The following is a 13,023-nucleotide window of genomic DNA, read 5'->3' as shown; positions in this document are numbered from 1 at the left end:
TGGGACTAGGCAGAGCGATAGATGGAACATGTTGTATCTATCGCTCTGGGTCTAGGCGTAGTGATGCATTCAGGGCCCTTAGTTTAAGTGGGAAAATGGTCGCGATGTAAGTTAAAGGACTAAATGTTCTTGTTTGCTCAGTAACCTATTATTAATTACTTACTACCAACAACATGTACCATGTAGTGTTTGACACATTAATATAGACGTATGGAAGTTAAGCATGCAACTAAGCTATCATTAAATGTATATTAATGAGTAAACACGAGTATAGTTAGTAGAGTAATGTTCATTGTTCATCAATGGTAGTTATTACTTCTGTTGGGTGTTTAATGGCAACGTCGTTTTTGGAAAAAAATGTTTTTATTTTCACCCCGTCCTGGCCGAGTTTGAACATTGCCTGACAGTCCGAACTCAGGAAATACAACACCCTGAAAAAGCAAGGACGTATCACACGTGATGTTAAGGATGGAGCGTTCATGAAAAATCAGGAATCTTGAATTAGTTGCGTCGAGCGTCAACCAAATGAGTATTACTCATTTGTGTAATTTCATTACACATGGGAGACATGAGAAGCTGCAGGTTCATATTTTGACGGTTGGGTTCCTTCTCCATATGGACACATCTATGGTTAAGTTATTTAATTCTATAATATCCATAATAAATTTTCAGATGGCTTTCTTAGCTGCACTTTATTTAGCCCATAAACTTTATTATCTCAGTTACACCTTTTCAGTGCAATATTTATGTCCAGATGTTGCCACTAAAGAGTAAGGATACAGTTTAGACCTTGTTAGACCTCCATGTATATCCACACTAGTGGACACACACAGTAACAATAAATTATCTTAGTCAGTTTCAGTTTATCCTCTAAAACCAAATTCAGCCTCCTAAGAGTGGGAAACCTTTTAAATTTGGTGACCCTTTGACCTTTCCTCAAGCTCGGCTGTCAGACCAATTTTTACATATCTAAATCCATGTATCAGCATGTATGTGTTGCCATAAACAGAGTATCCAGTCGTACCTTCTGCTTCCATCTCCACCACCACTTAATTGCAGGGTGTCATTCCAAATGCAGAGTGCTCCCTAATGAGTGACAGGGTAAAGAACTGGTAATTGTGGCACACCAGCTGGAAGAAATCAGCCATCACCATGGTTATCAATAGATACGTCATTCACCTTAATGTTTTTTTTTTTTAATTTTGGCCTTTCTTTATACATTAGATAGCATAGAGGCCAACAGGAGAGAGAGAGAGAGAGAGAGAGAGAGAGAGAGAGAGAGAGAGAGAGAGAGAGAGAGAGAGAGAGAGAGAGAGAGAGAGAGAGAGAGAGAGAGAGAGAGAGAGAGAGAGAGAGAGAGAGAGAGAGAGAGAGAGAGAGAGAGAGAGAGAGAGGAATGACCTGCAGTAAAGGTCCCTGGCCAGATTTGACCCAAGGATGCTGCAATTACGTGGCATGCGCTCTAACCACTCAACCACCAGGGTGCTGCATTCATCTAATTGTTATTATTGTTTTTTCAACTTAATCCCTACAAATGCATTACATATACAATATTATCACAACACATGTATCCTCTTTAAACCATGAACAGAACTGATAGCAATAGGAAGGTTTAACTTGAGAGCCATTTTTTAATTAGTATTATGATGGGACCCAAATATTTCCTTTGAAATGACTTCATTAACTACGAGAGAGAAAAGGCAACAAAGTCTGATTGATGTGAATTACAAAACACTTGCCAATATAGAAGTCCACAGAGAACTCCTCAGTAAGCCGCTTTCCTACGTGATTGTTTGGCACTGGATTTCCATCGTAGTACGGGGAAATGACGTACGCACTCTCCACACTTATTGGTTTGAGATGCCCTTCAATATGGAAAATACTTTTTCACAAAGCCACAAAGAGAGTGGGTTGACTGAGGCTGCAGGAAATGGACTGACATACTCAGGAGGGAAGAGAAAAGAGGAGAAATAAGGAAGCTTTGGTTTGTATCTAATGTTTCTCCCACAGTGCCTGCTTTGGTTGCCATATGCCCAGTTTTTGAAATAACCACACGCTGACATATTTCCATTAGTGTAGCAGTATGTGTGTGTGTAGCACTCAGTAGTAGTGCAGGGCTCATTTCAAAGTGTCTACCATCCTGACTGGAAATGACACTGTGTTGAAATTTTGCAGTTGTGGCCAAAACTGCTTTACTGAGCACAACAAGCAATTAGCATGTCACTCTGGTTTGGTTTTAATGGTGGAGAAACTGAGTCTGAGTGTGTTTTCAGTTTCTAGTCAAGTTACTGCATAACGACAATGAGCTTTCTGTTCTTAGTGGCAAAACTGTCTCTTATCAGACGGAAATACCTTAAATACACCTGATCATATCACAAATCTCCACCCACACCCTCAGATCTGCCAGCAGTTTGCTCCTCCAGGCCTCGAGTACTAAGCTCTGCACCATGGGGGATCGAGCCTTCTGCTCTGCTGCACCACACTTGTGGAAAAAGCTTTCTTAACCATCTGATGGCAGCACAGACCCTAGGCTCTTTAAAAATAAAAAAAGCTTAAAAAACGTATTATTCAGCAAGACTTTTTAAAACTTATCTCCTATTACTATTTTATTTATGTTTGTGTGTTCTGTTATTAATACTGATGTACTTTGAGTTTCATTATTAACGAAAAGTGCAGTACAAATTAAATTAATTAATTATTATTATTATTATTTTAAATAAATGAAACCCATGAGTGGGCATGCAAACACAGCACTATGTTACTATCCAGTGCTTTGAGAAAAAAACATCCCTTTTAGCTTTGTGTATGAACATGATGTTTAATTATTGATATCCTGTCAAGGTTCATGAGAGTCATTATCATTCATGTTAGTTGGACATTAGGGTTTAGGTGCTGTGACTTGAGATGACCAGTCAAAAGTGAATCACATTCTTTGGTACCAGGAAAGGGAGAGCTGTAACGTAAACATATAAAACCTGAAAGACTCCAAACAGGCTGCTGAAGTGAATCAGACCTCAGTTCAGAAGCAAGAGAACCTGCTGATATCTCATCACCAGACACTTTCCTATCATTTGCTGCCCAGAAAAATAAATTGAGCCCCACTTCCAACATTCTTAAAACAGTGATACAGTATATTGTCTCAGTCCCATGGGGGGAAATACGCTGACTCAGTTCAAAAACCAATTCTGGCTTGATTCCAGGGCTCGCTTCAGGAGGTGGAGAGGAGCAGAAAGAGGGCTAAAGATCAAATGGCCTCCTAGTACTTGATCCTGAGGGATAAAGAGTGAGCTGGTCCCTTGGCTCGAGATACGGAACTCAAAAAAAAGAAAACTGTCAGACAGGTGCAACTTAAAATCGAGACCCTTAAGGCCTGGTCGACCTTAAGAGGCCAAATAATTTAAGAGTGAAAAGATGGAGGAAGAACAACTGGAGGGAAAACTGCAGCACAGCTTCTGTTAGTTTTTTATGTACTGTAGTTTCAAGGTTGCAGTCTTTGTCAGGAAACACAGGAAGCAGATCACGGAGAAATATGAACAATAAGATATTTCTGGGCAAGACCTCTTCATCTAAAAACTACCATATGTTTGCAACTAAAGCTAAAGAATATGCATCCCTAAGAGACTGTCAATACTGAAAAAAAAGTGCACATAAACGTCACACTTGATGGGATTTGTTTGGTTGTGCTAAAACGTGAAATGTATATGAAATTATATAGTTAGTATATAGTACGTACTCTATTTTCATCCTTTTGTAGATTGATTTTACAATGACAACCACACGATCCTCCCTAGTCCTCTTTACCATTTGTTCCTTTAATGCTGTAATAATACTTAGGCTGGCTCATCGATTATTGATATCTTTTTATTCCTATAATAAAGAACAAATTGTCCCTCTAAATAAGTGCTGGCTGTTAAGCTCATACAGAGCTGCGTGAGAGTTTTTAAGCTCTGAGTCAACCTAAAGGCATTAGGATTCAAAGCTGGGTTGACTCTCGAGCTCTCCAAACTGCAAAAATTATGAGGCCAGTGTTGTCACAACTGAATCAAAACCCGATGTTCAAATATAAAATGGATTATGTCTGACACAAACACACAAACACAAACACACACTGATGCACAAGCTCCGTATCATCTTTGTCAGTACTGTTTGTAATATCTGTGCTTTGCTGCTCTGTACATTTGTACCTGGACTTGGGATGAAACCTAATACCAAACATAATGTCAAACATTTTTACAAATGGAATTTTCATTTTGAAATGAATTAATAAGGCAATAAAATGTATAATGTTTTTCACAAGGAGAAGCCTTTCCTTAGTATCATTACTGTCAGCAGGGGGCGATATTGTCATTTTTCCTCTCCGTGTGGATTTCAGCATTCATCCCGCATGAGGCTTTTCAGAGGATATTTGATAAAGTACCACTTTATTGCAAATCCCAACCTTCTTGAATGTAGACCAATTACAGAGCAATTGCTTATAGGGCTCTAGTTCTTTAGCTGGTTAATGTGCTTTAATATCCAAAAACAGCATTTTTTTGTCATTCTATTGTTTTCATGTTGCAAATACTAAAAGAGTTAGGAGTCAAATCAACACAGTGCAGCTGCCAAACCTCATTTGGACCTCACATCATACGTTTTAGGTCAATATTTTTTAACATAAATCTTCATATTGATTTTGTTTGTTGTGATTTTGTTTACATTTAATTCATTATCGTTTTAAGAAGTTATTTTATTAAATATTGACTTAGTAATTTTACATTTTATTATGCGGACCACAAGAACATTACAGCTGCTACAGAATAAGCTATACTGTGGCTTCAAAACAAAGAAGATAGAAAACCAAATAAATAAATAAAGTGATTTGATGCAGTCAAAGTGTACACTCATCATTCACATTTTGCATACATTTACATAACTGATCTCTAGCTGGATCCGGTTCACAAGATTTATCTGGCAGCAGACTTGATTTTGCGACTACGGCTGAAGGACACTCATTTAAAACAAAAAAGCAGATGTGGACAGCTGTGCTGGGCCCGAGAGATAGCATCTAAATGGACAACAAATAAAATATTTTGTGGGTCTAGGAGGTTTATATTTGTCAGAATGGTGTGAAAATCAATGGACTCCTGAGAGTGCGGCTGTGCTTTGATAGGCCCGCTCCTCTCTTCACTGCGGAGCAGGAATCAGTCAAGGATATTAATCTAAACATCAGTCATGCATGGGGAACACCCCACAAGGAGAATAAGCTTGCTCATCCATGCATCTCCTGGGGGAGGCAGGGGGGCTTGAGGAAGGGAGTTGAATGGGTAAGTGTGTCAGGGTATCATCTCAGGAGATGTGATGCGGGCTGACTTTAGGCACACAATAAAACCCAAACTGAAGAGGTTGGCACCATCAAAACTGAAATTTGTGCATAGCTCACTGAACCACATCATAATCTGTATTACAAAAAAGCCAGAGAGAGCTGAGAAAGCCACTGTCGCCACAGTGGCCCGCAAAGAACAACACGTGTCTCCTGTGTGGGAAAAGAAGAAAGCTATATGTCTGAGTTATATGTTAATGTAATTCATCTTAGTGAAATCTAATCCTCCAGCCATTGTAATAAGGCACACAAGTAGCTGGAAATATTAAAATTCAAGACCAGTCCATTTTCTTATTACCTAAAATATGCTGCATTTCATTTTCTCTAGTTACCTTCACACAATATTCAGTTCTGCCTCTGTGTTTCTCCTGCTCACACTGGGTTATGTTCCCAAGGACATGTACAGCTGTCGAGTTGTTTCCTCCATGAGGATACCCCATACTGACTGCGGGGCATGAGCTTTCCACTCCACAGCTAATCTAATGTACCACGACTGTCAAGTGTGCTAACTGCAACAGAAACATGCCAACATATTCCATTTTAACTCGCTAATCAATGGCATAACCAAAGCTGAATTTACAGTTCAGCTACTCGAGGTAAGGCTGCATAGAGGTACATTTTTAAGCAATTCCATTAAATGTGCAGCAAGGGGAAGATATTTAGCCATACTGCTATGACGTAATGAATCAAAACCCGACATATGACAGCTACTGCATTACAGCAACAATACTGTGATACATCTCTGTTGCCCATGCAATATTTTGTCTTGGTCAAGGACGCTTCAGTGTCAAACATTTTTAATTTTGATGGAACTGACATCATTACACATACTTACATAAGTTGTCCATGTGCAGTGCAGCCATACACACATTAAAAATTAGGGGATCATTTGATTAAGCACATGGACAATTGTTTCCCCAAAATACAACAAAGTATAGTAAGTTCATATACACAACTCGTTCATATCGGCATCTGTGTGTATCCAGTGTCTCCTCCACATTAGAGCCAAAAACTTTTCTTCAAGTCAAGTTTTCTTCGGGTCATAACATATTTATTTCCAAAACCATTTGTTAGTCATCCACAGTCTGAAGCCACAGGGGCCTTTGCTTGTCCCAGCAGCAGAGGGCCGTGTCAGAACTCAGAGGCAGATGAATAGCCTCGTCGTAATGTTTAGACCAGTCAGTCTGCTCTTGTATGCTTGAGAAATCATCAGAGATTGTGGGGCAATCTTTTCCCAGGCAGATAAAATGACATTGCATCAAGCAAGCACGCACACACACACGCACGCACACGCGCGCATGCACGCACGCACGCACGCACGCACGCACACACACACACACACACACACACACACACAGGCACGCACAAAGCAGACTATGGACACTTTTGGGGACCTTAAATAGACTAACATTCATTTCCCTGGGCTTTAATCTAACCCTAACCATCGCCACTGCTTGTGTAACCCTAACCCTACGCTCAACCTAGCCAGAACTTTAACCACTGACCCCAAAATCAGCTTTCTCCCAACTGGGGACATGGCTTTTGTCCCCAATGGCAATGGCATGTGACAAAGGTCCCTGTTCACACAGTCAAAAAGTGCCTGACATCACAATAACACATTAGCACTGTAGCCCACCAGAATGCCCCATGAGTCAACAGTTCAGATCAGAAAAAATGCCTCTTCAGTCTGTTTTGCACACACCAAATAATTGCCTGCAGGGTATTAATTGCAGGTGTTGAGTAAAGTATTTATCGTCATCACTGGGCTGAGCCCCCTGAGGATAAATCATAATCACCCTGAGCAAAAATCCTGGTGCTATTCACTGTGCTTCTAAAGGTACAATCAGTAAATTATGGCTTTTTAGAAACATCCATTTGGCAGGTGTAGGGACCTACAAAAACCTTGGCAAGTACGTATCCTCCATAATTTACAATTTCTCCACAAAGGCAGCCTAATGAGTATTTTTTTTCCCTAATTCTATACTGGTATTTAACTTTTAAATCTTAAGGTTATCAAATGTTAACTGTTGGTACTGACCATGGTACTGACACAGGACCACAAATGTGAGACAATGACACAATGGCTCCATGAAGACAATAGGCCTTTTTAACAGAAGACATTTTGACATGCCACAGTAGTAAAAGAAAGCAAAGGTGTAAATAATTAAATTAATGGTAGCTGAATTCAATTTAGCTGCTTCAGTTTCAGGGTCCTGCTATTGTGCATGCTGGCTCACACACTGTCAAGGCAATTGGCATGCTTGACTAGAGCAGAGCCATTGTTAATGTTATTAGTAACACCTACTTGTTTCCTAAGGTGTTAAAATGTCTGTTGTGAAAAAGATTTGATTACCAAAATGATTCATTGGCAAGTACACAGTGATTCTGGAAAGTCAAAATCTTCCCTTGATTTGTTACCTTTCCAGTCACTACTTAATTAATTAAACTTGAAAGTTTTTTGGGTAATGGAGTTGTATACCTATTCTGCACCTGTCCCACCTGTCCACTAGAGGGCACAGCACACTTAAAGCTGTTACTGAGTGGTGCTTTAAGGCAATTTATCTTATTATTATCTTCCAATTTCCTTCCATAACATTCAGTTTTACATGTTTTGAGTGTTTGATTGTGATAATTCCACTTATTACTTATTTTATGTATTTTGTACCATGAGAATAGCAGTAATAAAAGGAGACAATTTAAGTAATATTTTCACTAATGCATAACACAAAGCAAGCAATCTAATATACAACATAGCTACAAAAGCCTGCCTCGACAAGCCCTCCAGGCAACGTATCTGCCTGCGGGGGATCCAGTACCTGAACGAATCGCTGAAAAGCAGCATGTACCAAGGCCAGTGGTATCTTATTCAGTAAGAACCACTGAGCTGAGCCCTAATATTACAAGGTGTCAAAGTAGAGGAGTCCTTGAAGGAAAATAAATCAAATTTAAGCTTCAGTTTCAACCCACATATTTGTGGTTATGTTTACAGCACTTACACGCTTTCCAATAGTCTTAAAATAAAAAAGGACATAATCAAGCATACAAGTCACCTGGTAATAACAAGAAGGAAACCTGACATTATTTTGAGGTCCTTACTTTATATATCTTTTTGTAGAAATGATAACTGTAAAATTATCTACTATGTAATAATTATAGTACACTAGTGTAAGTGTTTTAGATAGCTATAATTATTACTATATAATAATCATCAATTATTCTGACTAGCCATACTTAACTTATAATGAGCCAATAAATAATACACAATTTCTGATACACAAAATGCTACCACACTGTATGTTTTGCACAGATGTCTACAGAGAAACACATTTCTTCTGTCTGGGTAATTATAGGTTTGGACAAGTGAAAGGTTATATCACTTGTACAAGTGACAAGTGGCTTAAAGAATAATGTGGAGTCGTGCTGAGCATTACAGTTGCATTGGACACTGGCCCCAAAGGAGACTAAATAGTTGAAAAGGATCATGATGGGATTACGTTCACACTCTGATTGAACAATTAGAGACTCGTCGTAATGTATGAAAGTGACGACCAGAAAAAAGCAGGCCGTATTCACTGCAACCATCGTAGTTGACACTGAGAAGAAAGCAGATGACAAGGCAATGCTCTTGCTTCACTACATGGCTACAATTAAAGATAATAATACTGTGCATTACAGACTTACATGTACTTGTCAGCTGCATCAGTGGGCACAGAGGTTGGGCTTTTATAAGCTGAAGGGATGTTGAAAGATGACTGACTCATTAAATGTCAGTTCACATTGATGCATTTCATTCACACCTCCACATGCACTTTCAAAGCATCTCAAAAGTGTCTGACTACATTGACATCTCCTGATCTTTTAAAAGACTTCTTTATGATCATGGAGAGATTAGCAGCTTCAAAAATTAGTGATTTTCCAGAGTTTCCATTTCAATATATACCATATGAAAAAGTCAGACAAATTTGCAATAGATTTCAGTCGGCATCGCGTTTATTATTTGGTAGTGGTGACCTCTATCCATAAATGTTGTATTATTGTCAAATTACATGGTGGAACAAAGTGTGATGTATTAATGGAGATGAAAATCTGTTAGCAGCTGTGATTCTTGGAGTCTCTTCAACATTTACAGTTCTACCTTGACTGTAAAAGCTGTAAGACAAGATCTGCAACATCAAATTTCAAACATTTACAGACATACTTTAATAGCTTGGACTAGGTTTTCTTACCGTATTTGAGGGTGGTTGGTGCAGTGATGTGCTGTAAAATGGGATGGTAAAATTAGTCAAATAGACATTGAGAAATAATTGGAGATGTACAGTATATGAAATTCACAAGTTAAAGTTCTGCCTTCAAAGAAACATTTTTAGAAATATTATCACTAATAACTAATAACTGTTATCCCAAAATGACAAGATAAGTAGAGACCCTTTTAATGGCAGACATTTGACTTGTCAAAGCACAGGTGGAATCAAAAACATTTGTGATGGAAGATTTAGGACGGTGATCCAGTTCCAGTGCCCTCATGGTATTGTGCATGCTCACCCACCAACATGGCTTCAACAAGAATAGCTTCAACAAGGCTGCAGCTATTGGGGATCCTAGTAAAACTAAACTAAACTAGGAAAATTAATGGAAATAACAATGGAGCTATTGTTAATGTTATTATTTACAACATTGCTTTGATAAGCAAAAGTGTCTGTTGTGAAAAGGGTCTATTAACAAAATGATTTGTAATCATGGACATTTTTGACATGTGAAACAATCAAATAGAGAAATAAGTACAAGTATCTCAAAATAGTTTTAAAAATTGGACTGTGTTCCTTTCTCACAGAGGACATGTCACAGAAGGACACACACAGGTGTATAGCTAATTGACGAATTAGAAGTATTTCTATTCAAGTAACAGCACCAATACAGCAATGTAAAAATTCTACTTAAGTAAAAAATTGAGCAAAATGTAGTTAAAGTACTGCAGTAAAATACATAAGTATAATGACTTTGATGTAGTTAACGTATTACAGTAAATGTAGTGGTTTGGTCCCTCTGACTGATATATTAATATATATGACATCATTAGATTATGTATACTGAAGCATCAGTGTGTAAACCATGTGAGAAGTTTAGAGGTGGATTTGGTGGAGCTGTTAACAACTTAGTGACTACACACTGCTGTTTTTAAGACATCAAAAGACAAACACTGGTTTCATCTTTAACAATGTGTTGTATTTTGACAGCTTGTTATATTATTCATTGTGTCAAATCTTCATATGAAATGTAACTAAAGCTGTCAAATAAATGTAGTGGAGTAGAAAGTACAATATTTCCTTCTAAAATATAATGGAGTGGGAGTAAATGGAAATACTCAATGCCTACAAGTAGTACCTCCAAATTGTAATTAAGGACTTGTGTCATGTACTTATAGTTCCTTTCCACCTCTGATGATGGCACACTGGGACACTTGAATAGCCTACATGAAATGAAATACATTATTAATGTCATTAGTATCACGTGTGCGTTTTTCCTACCATGAAAGGTCAAAATGTTGTGAAAAGGCAGTATTACATAGCAGGAAGCCTTCATTCTAGTTCAAGGTGACAACTGAGCTGCTACACTCAAACTACACGTGACACACTGTGCTAGCTGTGGCCAAGGCCGTAGCCAGGATTTTTCAAATACCGAGGTCAAAAATAAGACCTCATATCATATACAAATATTGAGTAATCCGTGATGTATTTATAATGCTTTCTTGCTATGCATTTAAATCAACTCCTATTTCAGTATTCTACAACTTTCATGGTTGTATATTTAAAAAATCATAACTGCTATATATTATTTTCTTTTTTTGTTCTTAAACTGTGGACTGGAGCACGGCCTGCTGGGAAAGGGAGAAAAGGACTCATCCAATGAAAGAACAGTTTGCAAAATCGGGTCGAGTTCAATTTACAAATGTAGACAACATATTTCTGGCGATGTTCAAGTCGCAGTTCACATCTACTGCAGCGTATATTTTTTTCTGGAAGTGAGCACTATATAACTACGACTTAAAAATCTCCAGTAATATGCTGTATATTTGTGAATTTGTGACGAATCAGCTGTTCGGTAAGGAAACCAGTTAAATTGGAAACCAGTGGGGACATAACACCGGGGCTGGGGCCAGTGGAAACATTCCCGGTGGATTTCAACTACTTCACTACTTTCATTTGGTTTTGACATGGCAGCGGTATCTGCAAGTACGGGTCACGTGACAGTCCGTTGATGCTATTTTCACTTCTCAATAAAAATAAAAAAAAACCGAGGACATGGCATCGGTGTCCTCAATGGTAGCTACGGCCATGGCTGTGACATTTATCAAACACACCTTAAAAAAACAAACCCATACTCCAACCGCCAATAAAAACAATAGAAGAATAGAAGAAGAAAACGCGCTCCATTTAAACTTGTTGTAATGTCCGACCAACTTTTCTAGCTAATTAGCGAACATGACACCTGCTGCTAGCTCACCTGTACCAGCCTGTGTCTTCAGGACGACTGTGTGAATGAATAACCGCCTCTGTTTGTGCTCACAGGTAAGTTTATATTTGGTGCTTTTGCTGACATGTTTATTGTGAGTCCTGTCTTCCTCTCTTTTTCACTACTCTGTGTTTTGTTTATTTGGTAAAATGGCTGTCAAAGCTAGTGGTTGTTGGTTGTTTGTTACCACAGAGTTGCTAGTGGTCACTTTCTTGGCGTCTGCTAGCCCTAATTGGTGCTCTTTATGCTGCTGTAGTGTACTTGAATCTATCTCTAGTCTGTGTAGTATTTGCTGTGATGTGTGAATGGATTTCTTGTTATATTTTTTCTGTTGTGAGTGATAATTTTGGACTCCCATCATGACTCAACAGTGTTATGAGCTGAATTATGGCAAATCTGTTTTTTCCAGGGAAACAATCACATGTATTCAAAAGTACAGTTTGTGTTCATTGCCTTACAGTTTTTAGTGTCCTTAATTATGGTGACATATTGATTTAGTTCTTGAGCAAAGTGTCCAAAGCTGGGCTTGGAGTCGGTCCATTTCTTCTTATGTACATGGGATTTTCCCAGCAACAATATTAACTGTTCAAGATACACAAAACCTTTGTCTTTCTCTTAATTTTAAAGTGTAAAAACACATCTCTATCTCTGAGATGAAATGTCTGATTAGTTTTCCTCATTATACAATTTTGTACATCAACCCAAAATATTTTATTGTATACAGTGAAAAAATATCTATTCTAAATCTCTCTGTTTTTTTTACTGGATATATATACGATGCCAGATTTGAAAGGCAACTTCCTTAACTTTATTATTAAGACAGAACTTGTCTCCAATGATCCAAGTTTTAAACCGCTTAACTTCTCCATAAACAGATGACCAAAACAATCTTCCTGGGGGTAGTGTTGCAACTTGTACATGATTTCTAATATATTTGTTTAAGCATTTGTTCTTGGTTATGTCAACTTATTCAAGAAATACACTACTGTTTATAGGACACATTTTCAATCTCAGTGTGTGTTAATATTGAACCACTAAGAAGTTGTAATACCTCCCCAGGTACAGCACCAAACACAATTGGACATCTTTATTCTCAGCTTGTTGTTGTTGTTTCAGGGACTTTGCTGTTAGCTTACTGTGGAGAGTCTCTAACA

This window comes from Scomber japonicus, chromosome 13 (genome assembly GCF_027409825.1).
Source record: "Scomber japonicus isolate fScoJap1 chromosome 13, fScoJap1.pri, whole genome shotgun sequence".
In the NCBI taxonomy this organism is placed as follows: Eukaryota; Metazoa; Chordata; class Actinopteri; order Scombriformes; family Scombridae; genus Scomber; species Scomber japonicus.
This window is presented reverse-complemented; position numbering follows the sequence as displayed.